We start from the raw sequence: 17571 nt of genomic DNA on the forward strand, positions 1-17571 counted from the left end.
CTTGTCTGGTGCAAGAGTACCACCTGGCCCATGGATAACAAGCTCAGGAACATCATGCACCAATCTCCTCAACAGAATAAGCAAACAGGGCATGAGTACATATAAAGTTCACAAAAGTAACTTTTTCATGTATTATTTTCAATAAGCTGCATTCATTTTCACTGGATGCCTCCGCTGAAAACCCTAACAATGAGAAATCACATCTAATACTTTTATATGCTTCTATGACAAAGGATGACATTCAATATTAAACACATTCCTTGCTGCTATTTTATTTGCTTTTTCCACTTGATGATAACCATGGGAGGTTACAGGGGAAAAAGAGATTGAAGGTAAAAAAAAAAAAATTAAAAATCTATAGCTCTGTTGCCCAGAAGTTCCTACTTCCAACCACATGACTCAATATTAAATATTCTTTCATTCATCTTTCAAAAGATTTTAAACTGTTTATATTTTTCTAACTTGATTAGAATGTGTTGCCTGAAAATCCTGACTTGTATGTTAAATTGAACTGTCAGAGACAGTTTATAGCTGATGTGTGATACCTTTAATCAAGGAGGTGGCTCTTTCAGTTCAAAAGCAAGATTTATTTCCCAAAAAACTGAAGCACCTGTATTTTCCATTGGTGTTATGTAGCACTTATACAATATTCACAACACAAAAATTCTGAATTCCTCAGGTAACTTAATCTTCTTGTTAGTGTCCATTCTTGCCATACAAGCACTGACTTGCCTGTTAGACAATCTTATTTTTTAGAGAAATGGCATTGTCCAAAGAGTGTAACATTTCTACTAATGTGAAGTAGAATGTAGTAGAGATGTTATTTGAATAAGAGTAAACAGAATAATTGTTTATGTGACCAAACAGTGACAGCAGATTATACTCAGTACAGCAAACATGGACTGCATTTCATTTGCCAGGACTCCTTGTTTCAGCATAGTGCAGGTGCTCCTTTGGAGTTACCCAGCTGTGGCTGGGCTCAACTCCTGCTTGCTTGGCATCATCAGTATTAACCACAAAGCTGGTATTCCACTTATTTTGTAATGCTCTTTTTTGAAGTACACCATATGCCAACTAACATCTCATAAATTACCTTGTTATTTTCAATCTGTATTTGCCATTGTGGCTTAAATTTTTAATATTATACACTCCCAGCAAAGTGAGTTCGAGTCAGCAGAGCTGCTCTGCTGTGACTGCAGCTGATGGACTCTGCAGAATGGTGTTTCTCCCAGAAAAGGGTGACTGCCTTGGCTACCATGACAACCATTGTGGTGTCTGACAGTGAATTTCCTACTTATTTCAGCTCCAAGGGAGTACCTCTCTACCATGTCTACTTAACTTCTAAATTGATGGTTAATAATCTTCAGGAATACAGGAGCTAAAGAGAACTTTTAACCTAAGACTATTATCTTTGAATATCAAACTTTTTGAATGTATATAAGAAGTAAGCAGTACCACCAAATATCTATCCTTTAAAAGGAAAGGCTAAGCCTTGCCCCCTAAAATGAATAATCATAGACATGCTCTGAGAAGAAGGCTACACATCTGATGGGTGACCAGACCAGAAAGAAGGGCTTCCATATAGGTATTTTTAAGCTGTCTGCTCTGGAATATCTGTGGGTCTTCAAACTACATTTAGGCTTCTTCCTAACCTTTCAGGATATCCAGCTTCCAACAACCACTTATCCAGTGTTTTACTCATTTGTATCTCGTTTTGACATGCCTGATGGTCCTCACACAAAGATTACTATGAGTGTGTACTGAAGTGAGCTTTGGGTTGCTTTGTCAGAAACAAAATCCAGACTAAGTGATTACAGCATCTTCATACAGCACATCAATATTTAAGTATTTTATTTGGTCTGTTCCTAATTTAGAGACATACGGCTTAAAAGGGAGCTGATTCTACTTCTGCCATAGTGCTATTGGCTTCCATAGAGAGCAGCTGTTGCATTTTATTCCAGTAATCTCCAAATTTTTCTTAAATAACTGTATAATTCCTAGATCCTTTTGTCATCTCATTTCAGATGGCGAATGAAGAAACACCTGTGATAGCTGTGTGCCTTTGCCTTTAGCACCTACTCCAGACACATGGAGAAACGACTCTCTTTAAAATTCAAGGCAAAAGATAATACAAATTAGTCATGCTACTGAGACTGGAAAAACTCTTAGCAACTAGAACACTGGGGAGAGATAGTAAAAGGGGCTGGACAAATAAAACATCCTGTGGGAAAATCTGAATTCTTGTTCTGTTCCAATTATTCTGCATGAAACTTAAAAGATGATAAAAAAGAGACCTCAAACTCCACAGGTGAGAGAGAGTTATCCAGCATGCCAAAAGTTTGAAGTTTGCCTGGTGTTGCTGTAGAATAGCTTTCGTGCATCTGAGGGATCCCTCCTCAGTTCTTTGACAAAAGGGCATATAGGATGAAGACAGTGTTCAAGCCATGTATCCCAAAGTGATGAATGGGTCAGCAGCACTGGGCTTCCAGATTTTTATTTACACCGTCTCCTTGTTTTATTCAGCTGTGCTTTCCTCTAACTCTAGGTGACTCCATACCTCACCTGCTTAAATTTTAAAATTCTGTTGTCCTTGCACTGCATTTGGGAGTGAACTATCTAAATCTAGACCTATTTTGAGTGGCAGGAACTTACGAAAACAAGAGAGCTTTAATTTTATCTTCTATAGGCTGATTTATTCTATCTCCTTCCCAACTAAACTTTGTTCTTGTTTATGCATCTTGACCAGATAAACTAGAGAGCTCAGTCACAGGATATTATTATAACATTTTCTTTGCTGGGCCTTGATTAGGTACTGAATTTCAGGCTCTGACTTTCTTCTTAGAGCCCAGTTATTAGGAGAACATTGACAGGCTTTCATAGCTAATATATGCTTTTCCTTCATGTGATTTTTTTGCTATGAGAAAGCCTATCCTCATCCTTGAAACCTTACTACAATTCATTCCTGCATTCCCATTGTCTGCTTTAAGCACCTCCTGGAACACTTTCAGATTTGAAGTCCTCTTGTCTTGACTGTTGCTCTTCATCTTTCTAAGTCTGCAGTAAGTACACCCCACATGTCAAGTGGTGTATATTTTGTATTCCAGAAGCTGCACTTTATCAATCCCTTTCCTTAGCCTTTGTGCTATTTTAAAATAAAATTAAAACTTTTCCTCCTTCTCCTAAGAATCTCCAGTAGACTTTCTGACCTCTCTTCTACACTCTCTTCCATGCTTATTCTACACCTTGATCTTGCCCTCCCCTCCCCTCCCTCTTCTCTATTTGTACCATCCAGTATATCCTGAAGATTTTTCTCCTTACCTGAGCCTCTGGTTTGTATTAGAAACCTGCTTTAAAATGTAGCCTTTGATACTGAAGCACCTTTTACTTTCCCTTTTGTTTCTCATCATGCAAGTCCACTCTCACTAGCTCATTCCTGAAAGTTTCCACCACTGACTCAGAAGCTGTTAAATTCCATCCTACTGTTCTGCTCCTTGCTGTGCCCCTATCCTGCCAGAACCTTTGTGCTGGCACAGGGCTCCTACACAGCACACATTTAAACACACAGTGCATGTGGCTCTACACACACAACACAAGGGCAATATGTCACTAACACAACACAAACTTTCATTGCTCAGATAAAAATTTGCCTGATTTTCTCTTCCTCATTAACCAGAGAGAAAAATCATAGCATGGGATAATAAATCCTCTCACTATGGCTACCATAATGATAAGAATAAATAATTATGCTGGAACAAGTGACATTCATATAGAAAACCTGCATGAATGCTACAAATTTCTGCAGACAAAAACAAACAAACAAAAAAACCCCAACCAAAAAAACCAAAATGAAATTAAAAAAAAAAAAAAAGCACTAGCTCTATCAGCTCAGGAAAATTTATTTCTCTGTAGCAGCTCTTCAATTTTACAGAAATGCAAACTCTCTTTACCTTACCAGACTCCCATGATACACTATGTGGTGTACCCAGTATCATTTTAAAACTCACCAGAGAGCCAGTGCAAAAGTCCCAGTGGTCCAATGGTCATTTCTTAACAAATTTGCCCCTTTACTGAGAGTTTTAATGAGAGTTTGGAACATACAATAAATATAAAATGGGTCCTCTAAAGCACAGTGATTTTTTTACCTACAATATTTGGCAGTAACTCTCAAACATAACTAGGTGAGTTCTTGTGCATGCACAGTTCACTGTAATTTGGATGCATGCTTCATATTGAATCTCAGTTTCCATTGCCACATAGGACAGTATTTCTGTAATTAAACAATAACTTTTTATGATTTAGAAAACAAAATAAGCATCACATACATAGATTGGCTTCTGTGCAGACACAATTAGAAACAATAAAAAAAAAAAGAAAAAATGCTATCCAAGGAAACTGAGTTGTAAAACAATCCTGTTGGTGAAAATATTGCAGTTTTATTCTGTATTTTAAAAGGACAAATAGATTTTCGTAACAATTTAAAAGCACATTTGTTTATCCTGTGGGAAAGTTATTTTTTTTCAGTGTTACTTTGATTTTGTTTAAGGGATAAAATAGGAATGGTGAGAGATAATTACTGAACAATAGCTCTGCCAGTGTGGAATTATTACCTGGTTGTGTTTCTCTCTCTGATGTGTCACATAAGGACAAAATGCCCCAGCTCAGAGAAACACTGGGCTCATTTAAGCCATGTACAATTGAGCTCCCTCCTGTGACTCACTAGCAGGCTCTGGAGATACTTTACAGAAGTCTTTTCAGATCCATTGCAAAGCCTGTATAATCACAGCTTAAAAAATCTATTTCCCCTTTCTCTCCATCAGATGCCATGCAGGGCAAGCCCTGGCAGAGCAGCAGCAGGGGTTCAAGGGAGGCTGGAGGGCTGGGCTCCCCACTGCCCTCCTCTGCCAGGGCCAAGGAGCCAGCAGCAAGAGCAGCAGAAGGGTGCACAGCAAGTCAGTACATGACAGCTTGTCACCTCTTTTTCTCTGCCATCCATCATCAGCTGGTTCTTTATATCTTTTTCTTGGCTCAGAAGATGGTAGCTAGCTGTGATGTCAAGCACTGCAACAGCCTGCCCAGGGAAGTGGTTGAGCACCATCCCTGAAGGTATTTAGAAGATGTATACACCATGGTGCTCAGGGAATGAGCTGGACTTGGCAGTGTCAGGCTTGTGGCTGGTCTTGATCTTAAAGGTCTTGTCCAGTCTAAATGATTCCATGATTTCTGTGGCTTCTGGGGCTTGAAAAGGTCTGGAAGAGAAGTTTGCAGTTAGATCAGGTACTGCTGCCTCCAGAAGTTCATTATAGGCCAAAGCCACTTCCATTTTAATTTTCCTACAAATTTGCTGCAGCATTATCATCTCCACTGTCTCCAAAAATCTTATCTTCTCCATTTTAAAAACACAGCTTCCACACAGGCATTAATGATAACAGACAAACAGAAAAGGAAATATCTATTGATATGTGCCACTAAGTCACAGACAAAACACAGACTTAGTTAAATTATAGCATTTGAAATTTGCAAATGCAGTCACTAGAAAACTAAGACTAATTAAGTAGGGCTATGGTAATTATGAATTCTGAAACAACTCTACTAAAAGTTTTGAAACAAAGACATAATGCTTATTTGCTTTCCTTTGTAAGCCTGATCATGTTTCATCTTACATCAAAAAGGCAAAATTATACAATTTCCTTGATGATGAAGTAAGAGTAAATGAAGTTAAATGAATAAATGAGTTTCCCTATTGAAAAATCCCATAATTAATTTAGTGGAAATAATTAAGAATATGGTGTTAAAAAAATATATATATATACACCATATATATATATATATATACTGTTGGAATGTAACAAAGGCAGAGATATATGTTGAGATTCTGCATTGTATAGATAGGTTTGGGGGTTGGATGTGTTTGGAGTATTTCCCTCTCTTCCCATGATATTCAACCTATTGCCTCAGTAACAAGACAGTTTTCCAGGTGACAAGCATACTAGATACCATTCCCTAGAAGAGTGCATATAGTAGTATCATTAATTGTGAATCAATTTCTGAAGTAATAGAGCTTATTAAGCTACTCATCAAATATCAGTCTATCCAATTGTGAACTGCGTCACTGCAGTTTCTGACATCAGTCACAAAACCCATGTGGCTCTTGCAAGGAACACAAATAACAATAGCTTTGTTTTGCAATGTTTCCTAATGAGCACATTTACATGAAGCATAATTTAAGGGTTTTGTTCTTTTTGTCTCTAAATTCAATGCCTTTCACAAACGGAATGGCTTCCCTGTAAAATACTAACACCAGTTTGGCAAACATTCTAAAGCACTTCATGCGTAACATTGTCTAGAACACTTAAAAAAGCCTATTTGTTCTACTACAAAACCTTTTAACTGTAGAAAGAAGGGGAAATTGGTTAAGCTTTTGTGATTTCTGCCATTAAAATTGCTCCTATCAAAGTCTGCTAAATAAAATATGTCAGTGTTCCAACACAAATGAGTTTTGCTCCAGTAATCACAACATATCCCAAGTGGAACATGCTGGAAATGCTTAGAACTAAAAATTATCCAAACCTTTTGAAGATTACTATTTGCCCTAGGTTTGCCACATAAAAGATTAAGAAATAAGTTGATATTGACAGGTGTACTTTTCTGAGATTGGAAGAAAAGAAAGTTTTTGAGAGAAACTTTTTCTTCAGACAGAAGTAACCTATTTCAATTTTATCAAGAACTCATTTCAATATTATCAAGAAAAAAGAAAATCACTTCTTAACTAGTATTTCCCAGCAATGACCAGAGGAATTAGAATTTATAAATGAACACATGGCTTGATTACCACTTCTAAACCAAAAACCATTAGAACTTAAATTTAGATCCAGTTTGTTAAATTCAGATGTTAGTTTTGGGACTGGAAAAAAAATTAAAGTTATCTTTGTTATGTGAGCTTAACCATGTAAAGTTATTTCAAACCCAGCCTAGTAGGAGCAAATTTATACTATTGAAATACGGTTTAAACCATATAACCTATTACAAGCTTTTGAAAAACTAGTATATGTTTATGTAAAATTTATTCCAAATCCCTCAACCATCACACTAATAGAGAAACTTAATGCCCCACAATGTCTACAGAAAACATTTCCTTATTCTGTCCAAGTAAATAACCACGCCTATGCTTACAGTACACCCTGCACCAGAGCATCCCTTCCTTTCACAAGGCAAGATTTTTGATTTCAGCCTATTGGAGATCTTATTCTCCAATCATATGGGCAATTTGTGGTGTTTAGTATTATTTTTTTTTAATTTTCTGAGGCCCTTGAGGAGTTGCAGTTTCTCATTCTCTCTGTAGTCACATCGTGCTGAATGGTGATGAGAAGGACAGGTTTGTCCCTTCTTAACATTAATGATCAGAGCTTTACTTAAAATACCTCATCACCAGATGATAAGAGGAGACAAGATGTACTTCTCATTTCTTATTTCACACAGCATGTGAAATATATTGTTAATTTTAGGTGAACACCCTCCTATAACAGGTTTACAATCCACCAAATGTAACACAAAAAAAGCCAGTGCTCAAAATTCCCCTGTTTTTTCAAACACATTGAAATGTGATTGAAATATTAACAAGAAGACATCAGGGGTGAAAAAGGCTGTACAATTGATGCAATAGTAAAGAATAAAAGAACACATTACAATAAAATTAAAATTGTGATCTCTCACCCATACCAAAATGCTTTTGCATGCATAATTTAATGAAAATCCTATTCAATTTCACTGAATTTTTATGCATTCAGTAAATCTACCATGGAAAGGCCATAAGTCAAAATATTTTACCCAAATGTTTCCAATGAACCTGTCATATAAAGTCAGGAATAATATGCCTAGAGAACATCACAGAATTGTTTCAGTGCTCAGTTTTGAGTCAGGCCAGATCTCCAGGTTTATTTATTTTCTCAGAGGGAAAGAAAAGAAAGCAATCATAAACAATGATTTGCATAATAATGCATAATAACAGTAAAAAAGTAGTTAATGTATTAATCAAGTTGGGTTCCCATGGTATTTCTTTAAAATAAAGCCATATCTATTGACCATTGCTCTTCCCTAATTATCACTGTTGCAAAATGGGAATTAGGAACAATGTTATATTTTTTGAATCACATGTAGTAAAACAAGCACAGTTGTGCAATCCAAATAAGCCATCAACTGTTGGACAGAAGAAAATAATTGCAGTTAGACTAAAAGGACAGATGAGGATTTCCTCTGAAGGTTGCTTTCTGGACAAATCTTACTTGAGGGTTAGACTAGATGTTAAAGGATTTGTTAAAAGTCCCTTCCAACCCAAACTATTCTAGGATTATTTAAGAATAGAAGTATTATTCATAGATAATAAAAGGTGAAATAAATCAACAACAGACACAATGTTGGGAAGTATTGTCACAACAGAGGAATGTACCAAAATTAGAGGAACAGAGGCAGCCTTACACTTGGAATAATGTGCTAAAATGCAGCTAAACCAGCTGGAAACCACAGAGGAACCCCAGACATTAATTCATGATGACTTGATTTGAAGGATGGCCCAAATGTGGAGTATCTTGCTTCCAAAGCTTCCTCAAGACACCTCACACCACTTAGCAGGCACTGACAGACATTGACTGACACAGAGCCATAATCTCTCGGCTTTATATTCACCTGCAGTATATCTTTCTCTCAAAACACATGAATGTTCCTTATTTGCTTTTAATTGCTGACTTTGGGGTTCATTTGTGGGGGACACAGAAGCATTAATTTAGAAAAAATGGCTTAAGTAACTGAAGTTATTTACCAACTTATTGACAAACTTGGAGTTAACGATGCAATTTGAAAGATCAATTCTCTTCTGTGTGTAGGGATTATGATTAAAGGAAGAAGTGAATTACAATAACAATGACTGGGGCTAAATTACTGTAAATTGTTCTGCTAATTAAAAATAAACAGTGAATATATCAAATCAAAGACTGAGTGAATCAACCAATGAATCAATAATAATTTGCTCCTGAATTTTGAAATTATCAAGTCACTGAATTAAAACAGAGAATAAATCATGAAGCTGACATAAGGGAAAAATGTCTTTTTAAAAACCCCAACAATTCGTGCATAGAGAAACTGCTGGAAGATGTATTACATCCCCTGCTTCAGAAAACATAAAAGCCAAAAACCTGTCCATCTGTCTCCTTTCTGCCCAATAACTAATACTCTGTCTGCTGCTATGGCCTTGACTTAATAGTAGAAAAACTACAACGTTCATTCTTAATGCAGCTCTTTTACTCAGGGAGTTCACCCAAAAGGGCATCTAATTGGAGAGAAATAATGAGATTTAAGTACTCTCTCTTTATGCAAATGCTAAAATCTCACTGCAGCTAAAATGAGTTTTTCGTTCTGTTTCCTTCACAGAAATTAACAGGTCTTAAAAAATAGAGGTAACTACTGAAAAATTAACAACTCCAGCACGATTCTTCCATCTTAACTACATGAATTTAGATAATAACCAACATAAAATTATAAAAAAACTCAAACCAATAAAAGAACAGGACAAGTAGATGTTTAAGATCTGAGATCCTGCTTGAACAGTGTTGCTCTTCATGGGAGTTGTTAGGTACAAATAGGAGGAAGACCTTGAGGACAAGATGAGTGGAGCCAGAAGAGGCAAGAACATCGGAGATGCACGATCAAGCAGGAGTTAGGCCAAGAAAGTGAGAAAAGAAGGCAATAGCCTAATGACCAAGGCAAGAGAGGATCCAGAGGCTGAAATGAAGATTGGCCAACATTTTACCAGTCTAAATTTTACTGGGAAAGAGTGTGGGCCAAAACCCAGACATGACTAATGGAACAGAACCCAGAGATGGACTGTCTAAAAAGGCATCAGACCCAGCATCATAGATGTTGATAGGAAATTTACTGCAATTATTGCTTAGGAATTTACGCTTCAAAATATAACCTCACTCAGACTGCCTTCTTATTGTCTATCAAAATTGTTGCTCCCTTAAATCAGACTTGAGAAATATATTACTACTGGAGCAGTCCATAGAGACACACACGACTGTGGCCCCACTGTGAATGCTGTAATATGCACTCAAGCACATTTCAGTTTTTTAAAAGTCTGTAAGGAAAAGCACAGAAGGGCGTATGAGCCATGAATGTGCCAAATAATCTTTTTGTTGTACCTTGGAGTCATTGCTTGTAGGCAACTCTTGCCTGATGTGTGAGGCTCAGAGTCAAGCCAAAAGAAAGCTACAAAGTAGGTCACCCAAGGCCATGAGGGATTCTAATGCTGGATAAAATGCACTTGGGTGGAAGCAGCATCTTGGTCTGTGTCAGTAATACACCTCCTGTATCATAAATACCCATGGCTATCTCTTAATGGAAACAGAGCTTTTATTGAATCCCAGGGAGTGCTGAGCATAGCCCTCATCCTGCTAGGCTTATATTGGACCTTGACATGTCTCATTTATCTAGTTTAAGAACCTCTAGCAGGAGATAATCCTACCTTTAGTTTTCCCAATTACCAGTAGAAACAATCTTGGGGACTGATTTCTGTGGTGAAAAGCAATATGATTTTTACAAAGGAGGTGCTGAAGAATGAGTCCACTTTTGGGATAAGAAGTTCTCAATAGAATACAGGTAGATTAGCCCTCTGAATTAAATAAATCTCAGAAACTCCAGGGAACCCATGTATTTGCAGAGAGAGGATGAACAACAGAACTCAAACCTTTTTTCCCTACCTGATGATACTACCAAAAATAGAAAAACACTTAAAAATCAGATGCAATGTTAACCTTGCCAAGGGATGGAAAAATGGGCTCTCAGAGTCCTCTATGTCTTGAAAGAGTCCCCAGAAAGGGGAAGGCTGACAGACAGCAAAAGAACAATATAGATAATACATCCTCAGGCCATGAGATTTGTGAATTCATGGCACTATGCTGAAAAAGCTCTGTCTAGAGGGTTACTCAGAGAAACTGAAGAGGGTCCTGATGCAAAGTTATTAAGCAAGTGGCCTCTCAGGGTCTCTCAGGAATTGGAACTTGGCTGCTGCTCAAAAGTGTGACACATTCCAGACAAGGAGCTGAAGACTCACGACCTCTAGCCCTTTTCAGTCAGAGAAAAACTCCAAAAGCTGCTTGTGCAGCATTTTTTGAGTTTAGTCTCATCTTCCTGAGATGTTCTTTGTCGAAACATGCATAACACAGTGGCTGTGTTCAGCTGCTGTAGATGGAGGTTGGTGGCTGATGACACAATGACGCAACAAAAAAAAAGAAAATCAACGAAACTTTCATGGCCAAGGCAAACCAATAAGTGATGAAGTAGAAACTATATTGAAAAGAACAGAAGTGCTACATAGGAAATGTTACATCTGTCTTGAGCCACTACTGACAAAAGGAAATGAGAATCACCACAGTTTTTGAATGGCAGTCTTACACAGAGCATTAGAGAAAGGAATGTTTGAGAAATTACCTAAAATATCACAAAAGTTACCAATCCTTCAGTCAGGTATGGTTTGGCATATGTATTATCCAGAAATTTAATGAGAGTAGAAGAATTCAAAATGTCACTTTAAGTAATTTTAATATCACAAAACTAGTGTTTTTTTATTCTGAACAAGTACATAGTATATCATATCTTCCCTCTGGACATTAACTCCCAAATTCAAACAATATTAATTCTAAAAATCTGAAAAAAAACCCCAGTTTTTATTATGTCATCTGCTCTTATAACTGGTCTTCTAGCTTTGGCATACTGCTCTGTTAAATTTAATTTAAATTCAGAATTACTTATGGCAGAAACATATATTTTTGTGTAAATTCAACTTTAACTTGTAGTGAAGTCTAGTAAGAGATGGTGATGCAATTGAGAAGAAGAAATGGAAATTCTGAGTGAAGTTGTGTAGAAATCTATTACCCACATTATTAAGTGTTTGCTGACCTGGGGTTTTTCATATTTTACTTCTATTCTAGCTGCAGAGGTTAAAATAAGTGGTTTTCACTCCTATAGGAAAACAGTGTCAGCCAAAATATTAGACTACTCAGTTGAAGTCTGAAATGAGAAATTAAATACACTTTCAACGTGGACATCTGGGAATCGAGTGTACTGCTAAGAAATGAATTATTTCTGCTTCTCTCAGGAGTGCAGGAAGAAAAAGAATGACACAAATGTTACCACTCTTGAATAGCCTGTTCAGTAATCAGGCTTATTGTCATTCCATTTTTATCTCTTCTAAAAAGTATGGATTAAACAGAACAAATACCTCAAGCTACTTTCTGCTTTCATCTTTTTTTTTTTTAATTTCAGCTGAAAGATCAAGTTTCTGACAGAGAGTAATGCATGACTTAGTTCTGTCTGTACTTGAAACCAGTCCTTTTTAAGCTGGAGTTCAGCCAGAGTATGTTCCATCCGACAACTCTGTTCTGCCATGCTGATTCCTGCAAGCCACTTTATAAGCTTCAGTGTGCATATGAACCAGAAATTCAGAATCAGATGTAATATTCAGATACACCTCTTATGTACTTGAAAGCTTCTATTAATTGCTCCCCTAAGTTTTCTCTTTATTAGGCTAATGAATTCTACTTTTCCAGTGTTTCCACAAACATCATGGTAGATGTCTAATCATGAAGAATTGTAAAAAACCAACAACCCCACCACCAATTCTTTGCCTACAGAGAGATTATCAAGGGGCCAAAGCCAGGCTTTTCACAGTGATTCCTGAAAAGAAGAGAGATAACAAGAATAAAAGAAATAATAGAAATAAATAAGAATAAAAGAAATAAAAGGCATTAAAACTGAGTAAAAACATTCTCACCATGACGCCAAACAAATAGCAGAATATGCTGAGCTGAGTGGTAACGCAGACTATGAACTGGTCATGCTTCCAACTGAGCATCCTTGGAATTTTTCAAAACTCAACTGATAAATCACTGACCAACCCGGTTTATCCTTCTAGTTGATGCCGCCTTGAGCAGGAGGCAGGCCTGGACATTTTGAGATCCTTTCCAACCCAAATTTTCCTACAGTCCTAAAAATCACAAGTGACTCCTACCTTTTGGAGAGTCACTAAAACTCTGAAAAAACCAGGTGTATCCAATGCTATTTTGTAATGTTCACAAGTCTAGCACATACTGCTTTTTTTTTTTTAAACTATAACCCAGTATATTTATCACTGATGCATGAAGTTGCATTTAAGTTGTCAGTCAACTATATGGAATGAAATGGGTTTTCTGAGCTCTTATTTTTGTTCCAGGGAAGGCTAGAAAAACAAGAGCTGAGTAAACAAAAAAAGCCCTACTCATAAAGAACTCTTTGGACATATTATTTGTCCCTTAATCTGCCCTTTATTGCTTGCCAGTTGCATTTTTCTTTACATTTAACAAGCTCACTTGCAAGGGCAAACAAGTGTTCTCCTAATGATGTTCTGATGGAAGAAACATAATTGCACACCATAAAACCTTAGTAGCTACTTTAATTGCTTCACAAATTATCTTTAAGTGCTGTGCATGATTTATAAAAGCAAAACGTTCCCCTTTTCAGCAGCTAAATAGAGCTGACTGGAAACTTTCAAAAAAAGTTTGGTTTTTTTTGGTAGAAAAATGCCCACCAGACAAACCTATTTTTCAGGGCAGTTTTAATTAAAAAAAAAAAGTTTTGCTGAGTAAGTTTTCTTAAATTCAAGTAGAATTTTTAATCAGATTTAAAAGTAACAGGTAAATGAGATTTTAATCACACCAAGAATATCCAAGCTGTGAGTGACAGAGAGATGGACAATTTGTAAGCTAAGGCAGACAAATGATAGAAACAGATTCAAGATCTTTATTCAGCCAGACTGCAGAGAAGAAAAAAAACCTTGAAATTTGGTCTATGTGAGGGATTTCTCTTGCTTGAAGGTTTGTCTTTTCTACTGTACTGGAAGGGATTTAATGTGACAGACAAAAAAAATTCAGCAAATCAAGTTTTTGTTTGCTGATGAGCCCTATCTTCAAATAACACTTAGGCAGCTGTGAGACAATAAGAAAACACAAATACTTGCATAATTACTGCAATTTCCACAGTTCCCATCACCTCAGCATTTTATAACAGTAAATGAAGTGGCAACTTTGATGCAGAGTGTATCATTTTTAGACAGAAAATACTGCTGAAAGAAGAACTATGAAAAGATCGGCATTTTAAAAAGTGAAAACTGTTTCTCTACAACAAAGCTCTATACTAATTAGGCCATAATTTAATGAGTAGGAAATAGAAACCAGTGAGGCATTAGGAAAGCTTTTAGAAAGAGACAAACTTTCTAACTGTTCCATCAGAGGACTACATACCACTATAATTGCAGCTTATGTTTTCAAAGAGGTGTATATTAGTGGGTTCCAGCTCATTAATGGAAAGTGTTTGTTTCTATAGAATTAATTGTTGACATGTCTAAACAACTCTGAGCTGAACTTAATGCAATCTGATATGCTGAATGAAATCCTTAATTATTAGCACTTTATGGAGCCACTTGCAGTCTAAAACCTTTTCAAACACAAAGTACTGGAACAATCTTGCTGTATACTTATGTTGGACATAATTATTTTCTGAATGAGACAAATTGACTGTAGTGTGAAGCACATCTACAGAGTTTAAGCTGGAATTATATACAAATGCTAAAACAAAACAACCTTGAAAGGTAATAGGTAACCGGCAATCTAGAAATCCAAGTATACTGTGCAAACTTTGTAAGCATAAACTCTACATAAGAACAAACACTTATGGATAGCAGATCTCTAGCAAGTGCTACTGAAAAAAAAAATCAAACTTAGAGACAGACACTTTTCTGCCTTAGGAGACAATGACTGCAGAAACATCTCAAGTTTCAAACTGGAGGCCCCAAAGACAAAATGACCAACATATTTCAAGAAGAACTGAGAAACAGCTGCTTATAAGATTTAAACCAAAGATTAAGCAACACTTCAAATCATAGAAGTTTCAGTTGCTATGGCATACCAATAACCATTAATAAGTTTGCAAAATTTATTACAAAATTACAGCATATAGAAGAAATAAGTCTAAGATAAAATGAAATATACAAGTAAGGTATATATAAAGCATAAGTACATATGCATATGCATTTAAAACCAGAAATAAACGCAGTCTATAATTAAAAAGAGAATTTCAAAGCTAAGATTCCAATACAGAAAAAAAAAAAGAGAAACTGGGGAGCTGCAGAAATTATATTTCATGCAAAGTACTATCAAAATTTCATAATTCACAGAATGACAGAATCACAAGGTTGGAAGAGACCTTCAAGATCATCGAGTCCAACCCATGCCCTAACACCTCAACTAAACCACAGCACTGAGTGCCACATCCAATCTTTTTTTTAAACCCATCCAGTGACTCCACCATCTCCCTGGGCAGACCATTCCAGTACTTTATCACCCATTCTGTAAAAAACTTTTTTCTAATATCCAACCTGTATTTCCCCTGGTGCAGCTTAAGACTGTGTCCTGTTCCGTCAGTTGCTGCCTGGAGAAAGAGACCAACCCCCACCTGACTACAGCCACCTTTTGGGAAGCTGTAGAGAATGATAAGGTCCCCTCTGAGTCTCCTTTTCTCCAGGCTAAACACCCCCAGCTCCCTCAGTCGTTCCTCCCAGGAATTGTGTTCCAAGACCCTCACCAGCCTTGGTGCCTCCTCTGGACTTGCTCAAGCATCTCAATGTCCTTCCCAATCTAAGGGGCCCAGAACTAAACAGCACTCAAGTTTTACAACTCTAAAGCAAAATTTTATATCAGCACTTTCAATTCACTCCAGATCCATCTTATGCTTAACTTTTTTTCTTTGAAATCATTCCCAGGTCAATTCAGTATGTTCACAATTTTTGTCTTGGTAAGTTACAGAGCTTCTATGCTAAAGGAGCATTATCTTTAAAATTTTGGGCAATCTGAAGACTTTAATATGTGGAAGTTGTTACTGGGTGTAGCTGGCCTCAATTTTCAGAACTTAAAATGAAATTTTCAAAATCTGCTTGCTTCCATGTATTAATCTTATGAAGTTAATGGGCTTTGAAAAAAATTCTATAAAACCAGATAAAAATAGAAACAGAATGCTTGATAATTCTAATAAAAGTCCAGAATACATTAGTTTCATTACAAGAAGTACACTACTAACTCTAATATATCTCCTTAATCTCAACATCTGTAAATGAAAACTTGCCCCTCCTGATTTCATGATGATATCAGCACTGTTAAGGTTAATCTTCAAAATGCTGTGAAGAGAAATCTACACTAACATAAATTCACAACAATCACAATCACAATTTTATCATAATCCCTAATGAATTTATTAAAGCTGAAGAAGTCAATATTATTTGCACTAATATACTTTTTATTTTTTATTGTTTATTTACCTTCTTAATTTCTTGCACACTACTGAATCCATCTTCACTTTCAGCTTCTCTCTTCTGTAATAATTCAGCTGCAGCTATTTCAGGAGACAGCCTTTATTGAAAAACAGCTACCTCCTATTGTAACTTTTTGAATTGTTACAGATTTTTATAAAAGTTTCTTTTTTCCATCATATGCTTTGAGGCTCTATTTCCACTAAAGCTGTCTTTTTGAAGGTCAAACCAAGATACTCTTATTTTCTGAGTGATTTACCCTCCCCTGAGTCTTAATTTCTTTACTGTCAGCTGCTCCCCCTTACAGTTACTATTTCCTTCAGGATGATAAACTCTGGAGTTGATAAATGGATAAGACCAGTGGTATTATCAAAGATTTAAACAGCTGCTGGAGATGGAATCTGAATATACAGCAGGACTCTTAGCGTTGATGATCCCCCCCCTTTAAGCCTGGCTTGTTCTTCTCTACCTTGGGGACCTTATTTGGATTGTCATTTAAATTTCCCCTTGCAAGTCTGCCCATGGCTCAGGCACGCTACTACTTGAGCAAAAAAAATGACTATCATTAGCAAAAGATAATGCTGACTGCTGGTGAATGACTGCAGAGAGCTATACTGGAGTGTATTGTGGAGGATGGTGACAGGACTGGCAGTGTTTGATACTGTCAGAAGTGATCTGCAACAAGGAACAGCAATTGGATTAGTGACACTCTCAAACATAGGGAGGGCATAAGGACAGACCTTGCAAATCACAAACGTGGCAGAAATCAGCAGGCAAAATTAATCAGAGGAATAAATAAAACACAGAAAATTTCAATTAACAGAAAAAAAATAATGTCCCCAGGAAGAAAATAATCTCGTATATACTAGTGATTTCAGCACTTGACAGTACCTTGTCTCCAGCTGCTGATTTATGATCCAGCTGTCACATGCTACCTGCTTCAGAAGCACAGACTAGCTCTACTTTTCAGAAATCATTTTACTTTGACTTCCCTTTGTTCTCTTTCCTGGAAGTTCAGGTCCCATGGCTTGTTACCCATCTAATGCTCTGCTGCCCTGCTTCCTCTAGGACTTTTCCTGACACCCTCTGCAGAGCTGAGAACCTCTGGTGACATTTCTTCGGGGTAAGGTGACATTTAAAGCAAAGGGCACAAACCCTGCAGAGGAATTGGTAAACACACATAAGTA

The sequence above is a fragment of the Molothrus ater genome, chromosome 3 (assembly GCF_012460135.2).
Source record: "Molothrus ater isolate BHLD 08-10-18 breed brown headed cowbird chromosome 3, BPBGC_Mater_1.1, whole genome shotgun sequence".
Classification (NCBI taxonomy): Eukaryota; Metazoa; Chordata; class Aves; order Passeriformes; family Icteridae; genus Molothrus; species Molothrus ater.